This window comes from Oratosquilla oratoria, chromosome 8 (assembly GCF_046742065.1).
Source record: "Oratosquilla oratoria isolate Oo_2021 chromosome 8, ASM4674206v1, whole genome shotgun sequence".
NCBI lineage: Eukaryota > Metazoa > Arthropoda > Malacostraca > Stomatopoda > Squillidae > Oratosquilla > Oratosquilla oratoria.
The window spans coordinates 52,117,228-52,127,961 of NC_134784.1; positions in this window are offsets into that span (position 1 = coordinate 52,117,228).

Genomic DNA, 10,734 nt, shown 5'->3' on the forward strand with positions numbered 1-10,734 from the left:
TTTATTCACAAAAGACTTGTACCTCTCATTAGGACTTGGTGGTATTTCCTTTCCTCCTGATGCACTCAAAGCTTCTTGGGTGTTCTTGCAGTCAGCTTCTGAAGACCTTATGAAATTAGACCAAATCTCTCAAATAGGCAATTTAGGTTTTGGCATTGATGATGTGACAAATTTTCTCATTCACCTTTCCACAATTGACCATACACTATGAATAGGATTCAGGTCATGGTTTTTCACTGGCCAATCCATGAAATAAGGCACTGCGTAGTCCTGTGACCAGATGAGAAGTGTGCAAGGGCTGTATCCTGCATGGAGGTACAAGAGGTGCAAAAACTACTGGAAGCACTGGATGTGGGAAAAGCCACAAGGCCTAACAGGATTTCAAGTTAGATATTCAAACAATGTTGGGAGCAATTAGTGAACAAGATACACAAACTTTCTGTGTGTTTACTAAGAGAAGGAAAGGTACTAAATGACTGAAAAATGGTTGAATCTAAAGAGTGTTTGATGAGGTATTTCACAAAGAATTATGGGAGCTGGAACATGTAGTTTGCCAATTTGCTAGAATGGGTGAGGAACTTACTGAAGACCACAGTTAAGAACAGGATATGTAGTAGGAAGGTAGTTAATACTGAAGTCCCACAGGGGTCAGTGTTAGCACCATTAATGTCCTTAGTGTATGTTAATGACCTGATGTTTGACCAGTTTTGCTTATTCAATGATGATGGAAAGATCATGAGAAGAGAGTAAAATAAGATAATAGAGGAATAATGTAAAGGCATAAAAAGAAAAAAAAAATGGTGTGTCACTCAGAATACAAGGATTTATCTAAGTATGTAAATTTGGTATGTGTAAATGTCCAAATTTAGAAAAGTGGGGGAGTATTATAGACTGATATGAGTACTTCAATGGTGATACATTGTCACTGACTGGAAATTTGCAGCCTCACAATAGCAAGCAGTAGTCCTTCAAGTTCTTCCATAGATCTCACTGGGAAGAAACAGCAACCCCATTTTTTTTTATGTCATATTATTGTGGGTCTGTTTCTGTAACCATCTGATAGGAAGAACAGGGGAGCAGATACTTTTTGTGTAAGAGAATCAAAATAATAGAGATTTTGGGCTTGGTCCAGAGACCAAATACCTCATGCCTGTACCTCCAGATAGATGTGTAATGATGGAATTTGAAGACATATTAGTATTAGTATTGTATTGTTGATTACCAGTGCTTCAATTTTTAGAGACAAGATTGTGCCAAAATAATGGAATCACAGAGTTGGTAAAGTAGAGATTTTAGGATGTCAGTAGAAAGGAGTGACAGTATAAAAGTGAATACCATTCATTTGAGTTGAGATTGGTTTTTAGTCACTAAAGAAGGATGCTTAAGTCTGGTCTATAGGGATGTCACTAAAGCCCCTAGAATATTGACTGCATGAATCATACACTGGTTGTCAACTCTCTTTATGTGAAAAAGTGAAAAATACAGTTGAAGTTGACTGATCATAGGCTCACTCTGTAGACTGAGAACCTCTGATGTTTACAGGTTTTTAAAGATGTGTGGCAAGTATATGATTAATCATCTATACAGATGTGTTGCAGAATCACCACTTGCAAGTACCCTTTGTTGGTCTTTGTATAGTTTAGAGTTTTGCTACTTGGTTGAGAGGTCAAGAATGGAAACAGTATGAAGTTATGTAGCTGGAGGCAAGTTTACAGTAAAGGCATACTTTTAATTCCCATGTCAAAAGTCCTTTGTAAGGGGTATTACCTTAGCCTTTTCTGAGAGGGCAAATTCTGTGATGTTAAACAGATGTAAATGCATGTGTGTATAGAATTTTATCAACTAAAGTATGGTAGTAAAATTGTATTCTTTTTATTTTATTTTTTTTTAGAATAGATTCCCTTGATATATTTTGCACTCTATTATGATGCTATGGTATATGTTGAAGTTGTCATATAAAGAATGGCATTTACTGAAGTCAGTGGTACTTATCAGCTTGGTAGCAGCGGATGGTAAACTTTCTTACCTTTTATATTTGTATGTATTCTTGTATTTCTTTATTTTACCAAGTATTGTTCCATTTCAGATACAGTGTTCTTTAGTTGTCTAGTGAAACAAGTTATTCAGTATTAGGGAAGGACAGCATTAAGCTGTTGTTTCTCATCTGGTGAGATTTACTGCAAAAGTGTTCTCAGTTCTGATGATGTAGATGTATTCATGGGTTTTGTTGGGTTTATAGATAACCATTGATGTTATCCTCAGGTTTTCAATGTTAGATCACTTGGTTGTAAAGTCCATCCCTTGTATTTCATAGTTGGCTTAGGGTGGTGACCAGAGTAGAATTTTTGTGTATTGTTTGAAGTTTATATTTTGTTTATTTATTTTTATTATTATTATTATTTTTTTTTCTCCATTCAAGACCAGTATGCAGTGAATGCATTGTTGTCATAATAAGATAACCTTGTCTTGTTGCCCACTTTTGTTTTACCCATTTAATCTCTTGGTAAAACATAATTGTATCCTGTAGAATTTCCTTTTTCAACCTTCTTGTATATTTTATCTGTTTAGCACAAACTGATCACAGGTCATGTAGCACTTTAAAAGCGACACTATAGGCACAGATGGCGATGTACTTGCGTGTTATGCTTGTGTATGTGGTGAGTGCTCATGCATCACCAACTTGCTTCCTATTTCAGGATACTGTTATTATAGACAAGAGGGATGTAATCTCAGTTTGTTTCATCATAGATTTTATGACTTCTTAAATTTGAATCTCTATGCAAAAAGAGGTTCTGTGTCATGAAAGTGAGACATCCTGAGCTAAATAAGAGTATAATTTTAGGTGTGCTATTCTTTTAATCACACTGAAAGAGCATGGTTTATTTAGCAATTTTGCATAGAATGCACTTTCTGTGGCATTATTTAGTGCTGCATTGATATCAAGTATTGAACAAAAAATTTCTCAAGGGAAGGCTAGACAAACAAGATGGGCATGTAGAATCTCACAAGAATGACAATGTAAGGGAAGTTGTGTGTATGGAAGAAACTCCATCCTAACATGAAAGTCATTGTTTATTTTATTTTGCCCATATGGTATTCTACCCACATGTATTTGCATCTTTTACTTATCATGGGATATTATTCATATTTAGTCTTGTAATCTACATTTATGTACCCTTTTTCCTTCATTTTTCTCTGCCATCCTTTACTGCCCCAGTAATGCTGCATGTTTGTTTTTACTGTTTACTTAATGATAAATGAAAATTCTAATTACAGTATAGCAATATGACCTTCCATCTGCATTTAATTATGTAGGATGTTAATGTCTAAGCACATTGCTTGCCAACTTTGAAACAGTCTGTGAGCAGTAAGTGAATAATTAAAGATTCTCTGGTAGCTGTTTTTGTAATTCTCAAAATTTTAAACTAATATGTGTAAAGTCCATAATGTAAAAATGGCTTTTAAAGAAATGTTCACAGACGAATATTTATACAAGCTTCTTACTGATGAAAAGCATCATAACTTCTTGTTAAACGCTAAAGAGTTTGTTCTCTTGTCATAACAAGAAGTTAAGCTCTGTAATATTTTAATTTCCTCCAATTAGTGTATGTAGCATAAGAAGATGTGTATGGTCGGGGCAAATGTCAAGTGGCACAAAACTCAGTGATTCTTTGGTGCTTAGTAATGTTCAAAGCCAAATACACAAGGAGTCATTCAGTGCTCTGATGTGTTTCAGCTTCTCCATGTTGAATACGAGGTTCTGTTGTTTCTTTCTCTAAAACATTCTTTGAATAATAAAAAATAATAAAAATCTCAATAAGACTTTTCTCAAGGAAATCATACTTATGTACAAATACTATACTCCAATAATGATAGTTGTTACCTTGAATTTCGCTGACTGGAAACCTGCAGCTACACAGTGGCTGGCAATGGTTCTTGAACCCTCCCATGTTTTATTAGTGCGGGACTTTGCCTGTGTCACTGGCTTATAATAGTAGGAGGAGAGCAGGATGAAAAGGTGAAGGAAATGGAGTTGTTTGAGATCTTGGGCTCAGTCTGGAATCTCCACCTACTTGGGCAGTACATCCAGATAGAGGCAAGGGTCTTCATGAATTTTGAAGGTGACGATGAGATTTCTCTAACAGTACATATTGCAGGATCACCACTTGCTGATACCTCTCATTGTTCCCCACTGTATTCTAAGAATTCAATTACTTTTATGCTGTATCTGGTCTACTTTATTATTTCTTGTACAATTTGGAAGCTCCATGCAGTGGATCCTTAATTCTGTCAGGGAAAGTGAATGAATATGAATTGTACAATGAAACCCAGTTACAAAGAAATGAACAACAAATGTCTTACAGAGCTTGGAATTATTTATTTGTTTATTTTTTTATTTTTTTATTTTTATTTTTTTTATTTTTTTTTAATTCTGCAAAATATGAACGGGGTGCAAACTATAGGATAAAGAGAGCATCTGTATGGATCTGTGTACAAGGTTACAGTGACAGTAAGGGAAATATATATTGCATATGTACTGTACTCTATTTACATTCTTGTTAGAGTGTGGACCATTGGCTTCAATAATGTGGATCTTGTAAGTACAGTAAAGCAATATAATTATCACTGTGTTTACTTTTCACCGTTATATGGGTGTTATTCAGTATGGTAGCTCGCATAGATAAAACTAAAATCGAAATATGCGTAGCCTGAGATAAACAAAATTCAAGTGCTGGAGTAGGATGGAAATTGAATTAAAAACAAGGATGACTGTCGAAAGTAGGGTGAAAATGACAGTCTAATTTCAAATGCTCTAATCCAGCGTTTCTCAACCTTTTACCTTTGCGTAACCTTTAAAATAAATTGATTGTCTCGAGTAACCTCTACGTAAAAAGAAAAAAAAACATACCACATCTTTCTCATTTTATTTTCATTGTAATAATTGGTTAGATAGGATGACGTCTATACTCCATTATTACAATAACCAAGAATATGTCGTGCGTGTTTAATTATATTACGTATATGAAATTAAATAGAAAATCAAAAGTGCATTAGCTAATCTCACTTGTTCTCGCAGAACCCTTAGGGACCTGTGGAACCTCAGGGTTCCGGGGAACCCTGGTTGAGAAACTGCTCTAGTCGTACGGTAAGTTCGGTATGGTATCTTATCGGCCCATTTAGCTGATGGATACTCCTGCATACTGTACTTACTTTGCGAAGATTTCGGTGAATACAACTCGGCTACAGGAATTGCCTCTGCTTCTTCCCTGACCGTGTTGCCTCCAGTGAAGTGGGACAATGTATTACTATGGGATGGTGTAGGAAGTGTATCTTCAATTTTATGCAGTAAAGTTTCCAGCATGTAATTTGTGAAATTAAGTACGAATTTATTTCGTATACTATTTTCATTAAACGTCCGATATAGAATAATAATAGGAATGGAATGCACATGGAAGTTACTTTAACGGTAACTGACAAATGGTGACGAAGCAACAAACTTGTCTATACGTGCTGTAAATGTGTTTTGATACTCCGGTACAAAATATCGGTTCCTTTAACCGGTATTATGACCTGTAGAACTTTTGTAAAGTCCCAGCAAGTATCAGTATTGTAAACAGTCTGAATAAGTTGGTTGGTCAAGGAATTAGAAAGGATTACAAAGGAAGAGCATGCCTACAGAAGACCTTTTGCTCACTAAACTAGGTCGGATGCGGAAAAATAGAATAAAGTAAGTAAATGAACGAACAAATAAATAAATAAATAAGATAAAATAGGTTATGATGCATAATAAAGAAATTAATAAATAATGACAATAAAAAACATGGCATATCGCTACATGATGAAGTTGGGTGATTTGTTCCCAGATACGTGTTGCTGGTACGATAATTATATTATTAGCCTACTGTCACAACCAATGGCGGGTGACGTGTATCCTGACTTCATATTTGGGTAAATGCGTTGGTTGTAAGTTCGGTTAAAATTATCAGCCTCATATTATGCAGTGGGTGTGCCTTATACATAGAAGGCTCGGTAGTTAGATTTTTTTGGTAAATATTATGGTATTTTAAATGAAAAGGACTGCTGCAATTAGAATAAGTCTGAGACCATCCCTATTCTGCTTGGAATTTCAATGTCTCGACTACCCTTTCCCCTATATTCCTAGGACTGAGACTGAAAAATTTCATCAGCAAGAATTTTTTTTTCCTACATCATATCTTACCAATTTTCTAACTACTGGGCCTTTTGAGTATTGGGGCTGGATCCCTTTGCAGCTCCAAGCAAAATAACCCCATCATTTAAAGACCAGAATTAGCGCTCTAGACTATCGTGTGCCAATCATCATCATTGAGCCATGAACGATCATCGTTGAACGATAATCGTACCGATCAAAACGTACCTTTAGGCTGACCTGTTGCTGTATTATCTGCGTTGTTTGCCTGTGTTTATTATGTTATTGTTGTATCCACTCTTCATATCGATCCGATGTTAATTGACAAATTGGATTAACGCGAAAAATAGGCTACTCTATTGGGATTTCGGATAAGTATTTCACTGTTGCATTAATATATGGAACTGCCCACGATGTACTCAAAATTACTCTGAAATAAGCCATGTCTTACGATCGGTGACCTAATGAACTTTCCTGAGAAGTTTTCATAAAGATATATGACTCAATTTATTTTTTCCGACTGATTCCCCCGGAATCAAGCTGAGGACTTGCATATTGCCGAACCAACACCTTACCAACTGCGTTGGACCTAAAAAAAAAATCGACATTTTCAAGTTTAATACCGAAGATTCTAGGTAGACTTCTAAATGCTGTCACAACCTAATTTCACAGAGATCCCGAGCCCAATTCACGGACAATCGGCAAAGTCAGCACGAATCCTTTATCGGGTTACGTCGCTGGTTTGGTTCGGTTCGATTCCGGGGGCGACAGTCGGAAAATAATTTTATTGACATGCGCCGTTACTGGCGATTCACTTCTAGTATATATGCCCCTAATTCGTTTTACCCAGCTCCTGGCGTCACCCGTGAGGTACAGTAGCTTACAGAGGTGGGCAGTCCTACTCGGAAGTCCGATTATCCGATCAATCGGATTCCCATTTTCGAATCGGATTAACCCCCCCCCCCAAAAGGAATCGGGTAATCGGACTGCCGAAATTTTAAAGCGATTTGCAAATAATCCAGGTCGATGACGTCTTTGTTTTTTTCGGTAATCGCTAATCGGACTTTATTCATTTATTTATTTATTTATTTTCGAATCATGTCCACCTCTGGTAGCTTATGACCGAGGCTTTTGTTCGCATCACCGTTGTAGCTACATGGAACAAATCACTCGCAATAGTGAAGTATTTCAAAGATGCTGTAATGCCTGCCATTTATTTTATATTATTTATTTATTTGTTCGTTATTATTTGTTTGTTTGTTTATTATAATTTCTTTGATTATCATTTATCATTATTTATCTGTTAATGTATTATCATTTACTATTTACCTGTTTGTTTATTATTTAACTTTACCCGTTTATTTATTTACTTATTTTATTGGTTATATTATTATAATTTTTATTTATTATTATTATTATTATTATTGTTATTATTATTATTATTATTATTATTATTTGCATCCGACTTAGTTATGGACCAAAAGGTCTCCTGTTAGCATGCTCCTCCTTTGTAATCCTTTGCAAACCTTATAATGAGCCCGGCCATCGCGAGTCTTGACCCGAGGTCAACCAGAATGCTAAACCATCGCGCTACCGATTATTCCACTTCTCTAATTCTTTATTGTTTAATAAGCAATTTATCTATGCGCTTCCCATTGTTGAATGTTATCGTTTCTTTTATATAACTATCATTCAGTCAAAGTATAATAAAAAAAAAAGTATTGCTAAAAAGAGACAGGCTTATAAGAAATATAAGTGCTCGGGTGCATCTAATGACTGAAAGTTATATATCAATACAGAGAGATTTAAAAAAGATAAAAAAGAAAAGAAAACGACAAAACGAAATGAACATCGCTGATAAATCCAAAGAGAATTCCAAAGAATTCTATAGTTACATTAGAGATAAAAAGGTTGTTAGGAATCACATTGGTTCACTATTATCTGCTGACGGTCAACTTGAATATTCAAATGAAGGAATGTGTAATATTTTAAACAATTATTTTAGCTCGGTATTCGTAAACGAAACACCTAAATGTGAACTCCAAACTGAAACATGTGAAAAGTCTAGGGTAAACTTACTCACGACGGTAAATATAACAAAATAAAAAAATAAAAGGTGTATAGATAAACTCAAAGTTAATAAAACACCAGGGCCTGACGGTTGGCATCCAAGAATCTTAAAGGAAATGAAAAATTATATTGTTGTTCCATTAGAAATTATTTTCAAGAAATCCATCATATCCGGAGATGTCCCAAGAGAATGGAAGCTAGCTAACGTTACTCCCATATTCAAAAAAGGTGACAAAAAGAAGCCAAATAACTATAGGCCTATAAGTTTGACTTCAATCGTAGGAAAAATAATGGAAACTATCATCAGAGATGCTATCTAACATCATTTAGAAAGTAACCGTTTGATAAATGATAGCCAGCATGGTTTCAGACGGAAACGTTCTTGCGCGACTAACTTACTCGAATTCTACAACACAGTTATCTCAAATTATGACAAAAGAAACAATATAGTTTTAATATATCTAGACTTTGCAAAAGCTTTTGATACCGTCCCACACGAAAGACTACTTACTAAATTAGCTTCACACGGAATAAGTGGTAGCCAATTAAGTTGGACTAGTAATTGGTTGAATTGAATGATCGAAAACAGAGAATTGTTTTAAATGGAAAAACTTCTAGATGGAAAAATGTTACAAGTGGAGTTCCTCAGGGTTCCGTTCTTGGGCCACTTCTATTCATAGTATATATAAATGATATAGACCATGGACTAAAATCTACTGTTTCCAAATTTGCTGATGATACAAAACTGTGCGGAATGGCAAATGATCACTTAAACCAATTAGATATTCAAGAAGATTTAGATAAATTACAGCAATGGTCTGAAAAGTGGCTAATGAAATTTAACACAAGTAAATGCAAGGTAATGCACATAGGTAAAAATAACAGTAAGTATGATTACAAGTTATTTGGAAATTCGTTAACAAAAGTGGATAGTGAAAAAGATCTCGGCGTAATTATCAGTAACGATCTCAAATCATCCAAGCAGTGTATTTCAGCCTCTGAGAAAGCAAATAAGATTCTAGGACTGATTGCGCGATCTTTTGATTTCAAAAGTCCATCACTCATTAACAAGCTATATAAATCGTTAGTTCGTCCACATTTGGAATATGCTGTTTCCGTATGGTCACCGAATCTCATTAAAGACATTGACAGACTGGAAAAAGTACAACGGCGAGCCACAAAACTGATTCCAAATATCAAAAATAAATCGTACGAAAATCGACTAAAACATATGAATCTGTTTTCCCTAAAAAAAGCGTAGACTCAGAGGTGACTTGATACAGGTCTTTAAGATTCTAAAGGGAATTGACATCAAAAGTGACAAAAATTTCACACTGAATGAGAATCAGACAAGAAACAATGGTCTCAAACTGTCCGGAAATAGATTCAATTTGGAGGTAGGTAGAAACAACTTTGTCAACCGTGTAGTTAATGAATGGAATAAACTTCCTGCACAGGTAGTGCAATGTAGTTCAGTTCGAAGCTAGAATCATTTAGATAAACACCTAAGCAAGATGCTGTAATGATTATAATTTATTTTATATTTGTTTTTGTTTTGTTATCATTTGTCTGTCTGATTTTAATTTATTATTAGTTATATGTCAAGAGTTTTTATGAGAGTAGTAGAGCTTGTGTCAGGATTAGAAATGGAGAGAGTGAGTGGTTTGAAGTAAAGGTGGGACTTCGTCAAGGATGCGTTATGTCGCCCTGGCTGTTCAACTTATACATAGGATGGGGTGGTGCGAGAGGTGAATGCTAGGGTAGTGGGTCAGGGATTGGAGATGGTTAAAGAAAATGGAGAAAAGTGGGAGGTGAGCCAGCTGTTGTTTGCGGACGACACTGCGCTTGTGGCAGGGTCAGAGGAGGGATTGAGGAAGCTGGTGGCAGAGTTTGGGAGAGTATGTGATAGAAGAAAGCTAAAGATAAATGTGGGTAAAAGTAAGGTGATGAGATGTACAAGGGGTGAAAGTGGCAGTAGACTGGAAGTGAACATTAAGGGAGAGCGACTGGAGGAAGTGGATAGTTTTAGATACTTGGGTGCAAGTGTAGCAGGAAAAGGTGGAGTGAAGGTGGAGGTAGAATGTAGATTGAGAGAAGCGAGTAAATGCCTTGGTGGATTAAAGAGTGTAATGAGGAATAGACATTTGGGAATGGATGCGAAGAGGAGACTGTATGAAGGAGTGATTGTGCCAACAGCACTGTATGGGGCAGAAACGTGGAACATAAGAGAAGAAGAGAAGGAGTTTGAATGTGTTTGAGATGAGGTGTCTGAGAAGTATGGTGGGGGTTACTAGGCTGGATAGAGTGAGAAATGAGGAGGTGAGGAGGAGAACAGGGGTGAAAAAGGATTTGGGAGATAGGGTTGATGAAAGAATATTAGGATGGTTTGGACACATGGAAAGAATGAGTGAAGAAAGACTAGTAAAAGAGGTATGGAAGGCAGATGTGGAGGGAGTGAACATGAGGGGACGTCCTAGGATGAGGTGGATGGATGG